Consider the following 8,822-nt stretch of genomic DNA (forward strand, 5'->3'; position numbering starts at 1 on the left):
TATTTATGATGTAATGAAATAAAAGGCAATCTCCAGGACACACAAACAATCCCCACATCTCTTACCCAAAATGCATCCACATGCCCATCACCTGTTCCAAAATTCCACCACATGCTACTCAGATGTGCCACTTGTTCAAAAGCATCCCCCGTATGATGACCTCCGTCCTCCACAAGCACTCAGATCACGCATATGCTAAAATAGCAAGGTCACTGTATCTGATTTTCATTGGTTCACTTAGATCAGTCATGGTACCAAAGGATTGGCGTATAGCGGATGTAGTACCAATATTTAGAATAGAAAGGGTATTAAACTTCATCCTGGTAACTATAGACCGGTTAGTCTGACATCAATAGTGGGGAAACTATTGGAAAGTATACTAAGGGACAGCATACAGGATTTCTTGGAGATCTCCCATGCTATTAATAAGAACCAGCATGGTTTTGTGAGAAATAGGTAATGCCAAATTAATTTCATTAGCTTTTATGAGATAGTGGGGGTAATTCTGAGTTGTTCTCTCGCTAGCAGTTTTTAGCAGCCGTGCAAACGCATAGTTGCCGCCCATGGGGGAGTGTATTTTCACTTTGCAGGAGGGCGAAAGCCTGTGCAGCAGAGCGCCTGCAAACACATTTTGTGCAAAACAAGACCAGCCCTGTAGTTACTTATCCTGTGTGATGATTGCTGCGACGAGTGACACGGTAATGACGTCAGATACCCACCCAGCAAACACCCAGCCATGCCTGCGTTTTTTCAAACACTCCCAGAAAACTGTCAGTTGACACCCATAAATGCCCTCTTCCTGTCAATCTCCTTGCGTTCGGCTGTGCGATTGGAATCGTCGCTAGAACCAGTGCAAAACCACAAATGACTTCGTACCCGTATGACACGCGTGCGCATTGCGGTGCATACGCATGCACAGATTAGCCATTCTTTTCACTGATCTCTACTCAGCGAACAACGGCAGCTAGCGATTAACTCGGAATGACCCCCAGTTAGCGACAATCTCGACCAGGGTAACGCAGTAGATGTGGTTTATCTGGATTTTGTAAAAGCTTTCAACACAGTATCTCACAGGAGGCTGATTTTGAATTTAAGGGAGCTCAGTATAGGAGACACGGGGTAATTCAGAGTTGATCATAGATGTGCTAAATTTAACAGATCTATGATCAGTTACTCTGACATGAGGGGGGATGCCCAGCACAGGGCTAGTCCGCCCGCATGTCAGGCCCTACCTTCCCCACACAGGTACAAAAGCATCGCACAGTGGCAATGCTTTTGTACCTAGTGAGTAGCAGCTGCGTGTGATGTCACGTAGCAGCCGTGGCCCACCCAACAATGCCTCCGTTGTCAGGCCCGCTCCCCGTACGCCGTTGGCACGCCCTCTCTTGCCTCTGCCTGTCAATCTGCCTGTTGGGGTGCGTGCGCACTAGAGATGAGCGGGTTCGGTTCCTCGGACTCCGAACCCGCCCGAACTTCAGGTTTTTTTACACGGGTCCGAGCGACTCGGATCTTCCCGCCTTGCTCGGTTAACCCGAGCGCGCCCGAACGTCATCATCACGCTGTCGGATTCTCGCGAGGCTCGGATTCTATCGCGAGACTCGGATTCTATATAAGGAGCCGCGCGTCGCCGCCATTTTCACACGTGCATTGAGATTCATAGGGAGAGGACGTGGCTGGCGTCCTCTCCGTTTATAGAGATTCGAGAAGAGAGTGAGACAGAGAGAGACACAGTAGTAATTTTGGGGAGCATTAGGAGGAGTACTACTACTACTAATATTTGCTGAAGTGATAGAGATAGTGTGACTGTATTATCTGACTTGTGGGGGAGACACTGACAGTGGGGAGCAGTTAGAGTCTGAGAGCAGGACTCAGGACTCAGGAGTACATATAACGTACAGTGCACACTTTTGCTGCCAGAGTGCCACACTGCCATTGTTTGTGACCACACTGACCACCAGTATAATATATATTGTGATTGTCTGCTTAGGACTCAGGAGTACTACTTGCAAGTTGCTGATAGTGTGACCAGTGACCTGACCACCAGTTTAATAATCACCACCAGTTTATGAGTTTAATATATATATATATATATATATATATATATATAATTGTATATAATATATATATAATATTGTATACCACCTAGCACCTACCCGTGTTTTTTTTTTTTTTTTTTCTTCTTTATACATACTACTATAGTAGCTTACTGTAGCAGTCTGCGGTGCTGCTGAGCTGACAGTGTCCAGCAGGTCCGTCATCAGTCATTACATAATAAATATATATACCTGTCCGGCTGCAGTACTAGTGATATTATATAATTATATATATATATATTGATTTCATCTCATTATCATCCAGTCTATATTATCAGCAGACACAGTACGTTAGTCCACGGCTGTAGCTACCTCTGTGTCGGCACTCGGCAGTCCATCCATAATTGTATACCACCTACCCGTGGTTTTTTTTTTTCTTTCTTCTTTATACATACTACTATAGTAGCTTACTGTAGCAGTCTGCGGTGCTGCTGAGCTGACAGTGTCCAGCAGGTCCGTCATCAGTCATTACATAATAAATATATATACCTGTCCGGCTGCAGTACTAGTGATATTATATATACATATATATTGATTTCATCTCATTATCATCCAGTCTATATTATCAGCAGACACAGTACGTTAGTCCACGGCTGTAGCTACCTCTGTGTCGGCACTCGGCAGTCCATCCATAATTGTATACCACCTACCCGTGGTTTTTTTTTTTCTTTCTTCTTTATACATACTACTATAGTAGCTTACTGTAGCAGTCTGCGGTGCTGCTGACCTGACAGTGTCCAGCAGGTCCGTCATCAGTCATTACATAATAAATATATATACCTGTCCGGCTGCAGTACTAGTGATATTATATATACATATATATTGATTTCATCTCATTATCATCCAGTCTATATTATCAGCAGACACAGTACGGTAGTCCACGGCTGTAGCTACCTCTGTGTCGGCACTCGGCAGTCCATCCATAATTGTATACCACCTACCCGTGGTTTTTTTTTTCTTCTTTATACATACTACTATAGTAGCTTACTGTAGCAGTCTGCGGTGCTGCTGAGCTGACAGTGTCCAGCAGGTCCGTCATCAGTCATTACATAATAAATATATATACCTGTCCGGCTGCAGTACTAGTTAATAATCACCACCAGTTTATGAGTTTAATATATATATATATATATATATATATATATATATAATTGTATATAATATATATATAATATTGTATACCACCTAGCACCTACCCGTGTTTTTTTTTTTTTTTCTTCTTTATACATACTACTATAGTAGCTTACTGTAGCAGTCTGCGGTGCTGCTGAGCTGACAGTGTCCAGCAGGTCCGTCATCAGTCATTACATAATAAATATATATACCTGTCCGGCTGCAGTACTAGTGATATTATATAATTATATATATATATATTGATTTCATCTCATTATCATCCAGTCTATATTATCAGCAGACACAGTACGGTAGTCCACGGCTGTAGCTACCTCTGTGTCGGCACTCGGCAGTCCATCCATAATTGTATACCACCTACCCGTGGTTTTTTTTTTTCTTTCTTCTTTATACATACTACTATAGTAGCTTACTGTAGCAGTCTGCGGTGCTGCTGAGCTGACAGTGTCCAGCAGGTCCGTCATCAGTCATTACATAATAAATATATATACCTGTCCGGCTGCAGTACTAGTGATATTATATATACATATATATTGATTTCATCTCATTATCATCCAGTCTATATTAGCAGCAGACACAGTATGGTAGTCCACGGCTGTAGCTACCTCTGTGTCGGCACTCGGCAGTCCATCCATAAGTATACTAGTATCCATCCATCTCCATTGTTTACCTGAGGTGCCTTTTAGTTGTGCCTATTAAAATATGGAGAACAAAAATGTTGAGGTTCCAAAATTAGGGAAAGATCAAGATCCACTTCCACCTCGTGCTGAAGCTGTTGCCACTAGTCATGGCCGAGACGATGAAATGCCAGCAACGTCGTCTGCCAAGGCCGATGCCCAATGTCATAGTACAGAGCATGTAAAATCCAAAACACCAAATATCAGTAAAAAAAGGACTCCAAAATCTAAAATAAAATTGTCGGAGGAGAAGCGTAAACTTGCCAATATGCCATTTACCACACGGAGTGGCAAGGAACGGCTGAGGCCCTGGCCTATGTTCATGGCTAGTGGTTCAGCTTCACACGAGGATGGAAGCACTCAGCCTCTTGCTAGAAAAATGAAAAGACTCAAGCTGGCAAAAGCACCGCAAAGAACTGTGCGTTCTTCGAAATCCCAAATCCACAAGGAGAGTCCAATTGTGTCGGTTGCGATGCCTGACCTTCCCAACACTGGACGTGAAGAGCATGCGCCTTCCACCATTTGCACGCCCCCTGCAAGTGCTGGAAGGAGCACCCGCAGTCCAGTTCCTGATAGTCAGATTGAAGATGTCAGTGTTGAAGTACACCAGGATGAGGAGGATATGGGTGTTGCTGGCGCTGGGGAGGAAATTGACAAGGAGGATTCTGATGGTGAGGTGGTTTGTTTAAGTCAGGCACCCGGGGAGACACCTGTTGTCCATGGGAGGAATATGGCCGTTGACATGCCTGGTGAAAATACCAAAAAAATCAGCTCTTCGGTGTGGAAGTATTTAAACAGAAATGCGGACAACATTTGTCAAGCCGTGTGTTGCCTTTGTCAAGCTGTAATAAGTAGGGGTAAAGACGTTAACCACCTCGGAACATCCTCCCTTATACGTCACCTGCAGCGCATTCATAATAAGTCAGTGACAAGTTCAAAAACTTTGGGCGACAGCGGAAGCAGTCCACTGACCAGTAAATCCCTTCCTCTTGTAACCAAGCTCACGCAAACCACCCCACCAACTCCCTCAGTGTCAATTTCCTCCTTCCCCAGGAATGCCAATAGTCCTGCAGGCCATGTCACTGGCAATTCTGACGAGTCCTCTCCTGCCTGGGATTCCTCCGATGCATCCATGCGTGTAACGCCTACTGCTGCTGGCGCTGCTGTTGTTGCTGCTGGGAGACGATGGTCATCCCAGAGGGGAAGTCGTACTCGTAAGCCCACTTTTACTACTTCCACCAAGCAATTGACTGTCCAACAGTCCTTTGCGAGGAAGATGAAATATCACAGCAGTCATCCTGCTGCAAAGCGGATAACTGAGGCCTTGGCATCCTGGGTGGTGAGAAACGTGGTTCCGGTATCCATCATTACTGCAGAGCCAACTAGAGACTTGTTGGAGGTACTGTGTCCCCGGTACCAAATACCATCTAGGTTCCATTTCTCTAGGCAGGCGATACCGAAAATGTACACAGACCTCAGAAAAAGAGTCACCAGTGTCCTAAAAAATGCAGCTGTACCCAATGTCCACTTAACCACGGACATGTGGACAAGTGGAGCAGGGCAGGGTCAGGACTATATGACTGTGACAGCCCACTGGGTAGATGTATGGACTCCCGCCGCAAGAACAGCAGCGGCGGCACCAGTAGCAGCATCTCGCAAACGCCAACTCTTTCCTAGGCAGGCTACGCTTTGTATCACCGGTTTCCAGAATACGCACACAGCTGAAAACCTCTTACGGCAACTGAGGAAGATCATCGCGGAATGGCTTACCCCAATTGGACTCTCCTGTGGATTTGTGGCATCGGACAATGCCAGCAATATTGTGTGCGCATTAAATCTGGGCAAATTCCAGCACGTCCCATGTTTTGCACATACCTTGAATTTGGTGGTGCAGAATTTTTTAAAAAACGACAGGGGCGTGCAAGAGATGCTGTCGGTGGCCAGAAGAATTGCGGGACACTTTCGGCGTACAGGCACCACGTACAGAAGACTGGAGCAACACCAAAAACGCCTGAACCTGCCCTGCCATCATCTGAAGCAAGAAGTGGTAACGAGGTGGAATTCAACCCTATATATGCTTCAGAGGTTGGAGGAGCAGCAAAAGGCCATTCAAGCCTATACAATTCAGCACGATATAGGAGGTGGAATGCACCTGTCTCAAGCGCAGTGGAGAATGATTTCAACGTTGTGCAAGGTTCTGCTGCCCTTTGAACTTGCCACACGTGAAGTCAGTTCAGACACTGCCAGCCTGAGTCAGGTCATTCCCCTCATCAGGCTTTTGCAGAAGAAGCTGGAGACATTGAAGGAGGAGCTAACACGGAGCGATTCCGCTAGGCATGTGGGACTTGTGGATGGAGCCCTTAATTCGCTTAACAAGGATTCACGGGTGGTCTATCTGTTGAAATCAGAGCACTACATTTTGGCCACCGTGCTCGATCCTAGATTTAAAACCTACCTTGGATCTCTCTTTCCGGCAGACACAAGTCTGCTGGGGTTCAAAGACCTGCTGGTGAGAAAATTGTCGAGTCAAGCGGAACGCGACCTGTCAACATCTCCTCCTTCACATTCTCCCGCAACTGGGGGTGCGAGGAAAAGGCTCAGAATTCCGAGCCCACCCACTGGCGGTGATGCAGGGCAGTCTGGAGCGACTGCTGATGCTGACATCTGGTCCGGACTGAAGGACCTGTCAACGAGAACGGACATGTCGTCTACTGTCACTGCATATGATTCTCTCCCCATTGAAAGAATGGTGGAGGATTATATGAGTGACCGCATCCAAGTAGGCACGTCACACAGTCCGTACTTATACTGGCAGGAAAAAGAGGCAATTTGGAGGCCCTTGCACAAACTGGCTTTATTCTACCTAAGTTGCCCTCCCACAAGTGTGTACTCCGAAAGAGTGTTTAGTGCCGCCGCTCACCTTGTCAGCAATCGGCGTACGAGGTTACTTCCAGAAAATGTGGAGAAGATGATGTTCATTAAAATGAATTATAATCAATTCCTCCGTGGAGACATTGACCAGCAGCAATTGCCTCCACAAAGTACACAGGGAGCTGAGATGGTGGATTCCAGTGGGGACGAATTGATAATCTGTGAGGAGGGGGATGTACACGGTAATATATCGGAGGATGATGATGAGGTGGACATCTTGCCTCTGTAGAGCCAGTTTGTGCAAGGAGAGATTAATTGCTTCTTTTTTGGTGGGGGTCCAAACCAACCCGTCATTTCAGTCACAGTCGTGTGGCAGACCCTGTCACTGAAATGATGGGTTGGTTAAAGTGTGCATGTCCTGTTTATACAACATAAGGGTGGGTGGGAGGGCCCAAGGACAATTCCATCTTGCACCTCTTTTTTCTTTAATTTTTCTTTGCGTCATGTGCTGTTTGGGGAGAGTTTTTTGGAAGGGCCATCCTGCGTGACACTGCAGTGCCACTCCTAGATGGGCCCGGTGTTTGTGTCGGCCACTAGGGTCGCTTATCTTACTCACACAGCTACCTCATTGCGCCTCTTTTTTTCTTTGCGTCATGTGCTGTTTGGGGAGTGTTTTTTGGAAGGGCCATCCTGCGTGACACTGCAGTGCCACTCCTAGATGGGCCCGGTGTTTGTGTCGGCCACTAGGGTCGCTTATCTTACTCACACAGCTACCTCATTGCGCCTCTTTTTTTCTTTGCGTCATGTGCTGTTTGGGGAGTGTTTTTTGGAAGGGCCATCCTGCGTGACACTGCAGTGCCACTCCTAGATGGGCCCGGTGTTTGTGTCGGCCACTAGGGTCGCTTATCTTACTCACACAGCTACCTCATTGCGCCTCTTTTTTTCTTTGCGTCATGTGCTGTTTGGGGAGTGTTTTTTGGAAGGGCCATCCTGCGTGACACTGCAGTGCCACTCCTAGATGGGCCCGGTGTTTGTGTCGGCCACTAGGGTCGCTTATCTGACTCACACAGCTACCTCATTGCGCCTCTTTTTTTCTTTGCGTCATGTGCTCTTTGGGGAGTGTTTTTTGGAAGGGCCATCCTGCGTGACACTGCAGTGCCACTCCTAGATGGGCCCGGTGTTTGTGTCGGCCACTAGGGTCGCTTATCTTACTCACACAGCTACCTCATTGCGCCTCTTTTTTTCTTTGCGTCATGTCCTGTTTGGGGAGTGTTTTTTGGAAGGGCCATCCTGCGTGACACTGAAGTGCCACTCCTAGATGGGCCAGGTGTTTGTGTCGGCCACTAGGGTCGCTTAGCTTACTCACACAGCTACCTCATTGCGCCTCTTTTTTTCTTTGCGTCATGTGCTGTTTGGGGAGTGTTTTTTGGAAGGGCCATCCTGCGTGACACTGCAGTGCCACTCCTAGATGGGCCAGGTGTTTGTGTCGGCCACTAGGGTCGCTTAGCTTAGTCATCCAGCGACCTCGGTGCAAATTTTAGGACTAAAAATAATATTGTGAGGTGTGAGGTATTCAGAATAGACTGAAAATTAGTGGAAATTATGGTTTTTGAGGTTAATAATACTTTGGGATCAAAATGACCCCCAAATTCTATGATTTAAGCTGTTTTTTAGTGTTTTTTGAAAAAAACACCCAAATCCAAAACACACCCGAATCCGACAAAAAAAATTCGGTGAGGTTTTGCCAAAACGCGGTCGAACCCAAAACACGGCCGCGGAACCGAACCCAAAACCAAAACACAAAACCCGAAAAATTTCAAGTGCACATCTCTAGACTGCGCACTCCACAAAAATATTCAGACTGCGATCGCTGCCGCTGCAGCGATCCAGTCTGAATTACCCCCACTATTTGTACATGGGTGAGTAATTGGCTTGATAACAGGGAACAGCGAGTGGTGATTAATGGGATGTTTTCCACCTGGGCTAAAGTAATCAGTGGAATACCGCAGGGTTCTGTGCTTGGGCCACTATTGTTTAACATATTTATTAA

Source organism: Pseudophryne corroboree, chromosome 5, assembly GCF_028390025.1.
Source record: "Pseudophryne corroboree isolate aPseCor3 chromosome 5, aPseCor3.hap2, whole genome shotgun sequence".
Taxonomy (NCBI): Eukaryota; Metazoa; Chordata; class Amphibia; order Anura; family Myobatrachidae; genus Pseudophryne; species Pseudophryne corroboree.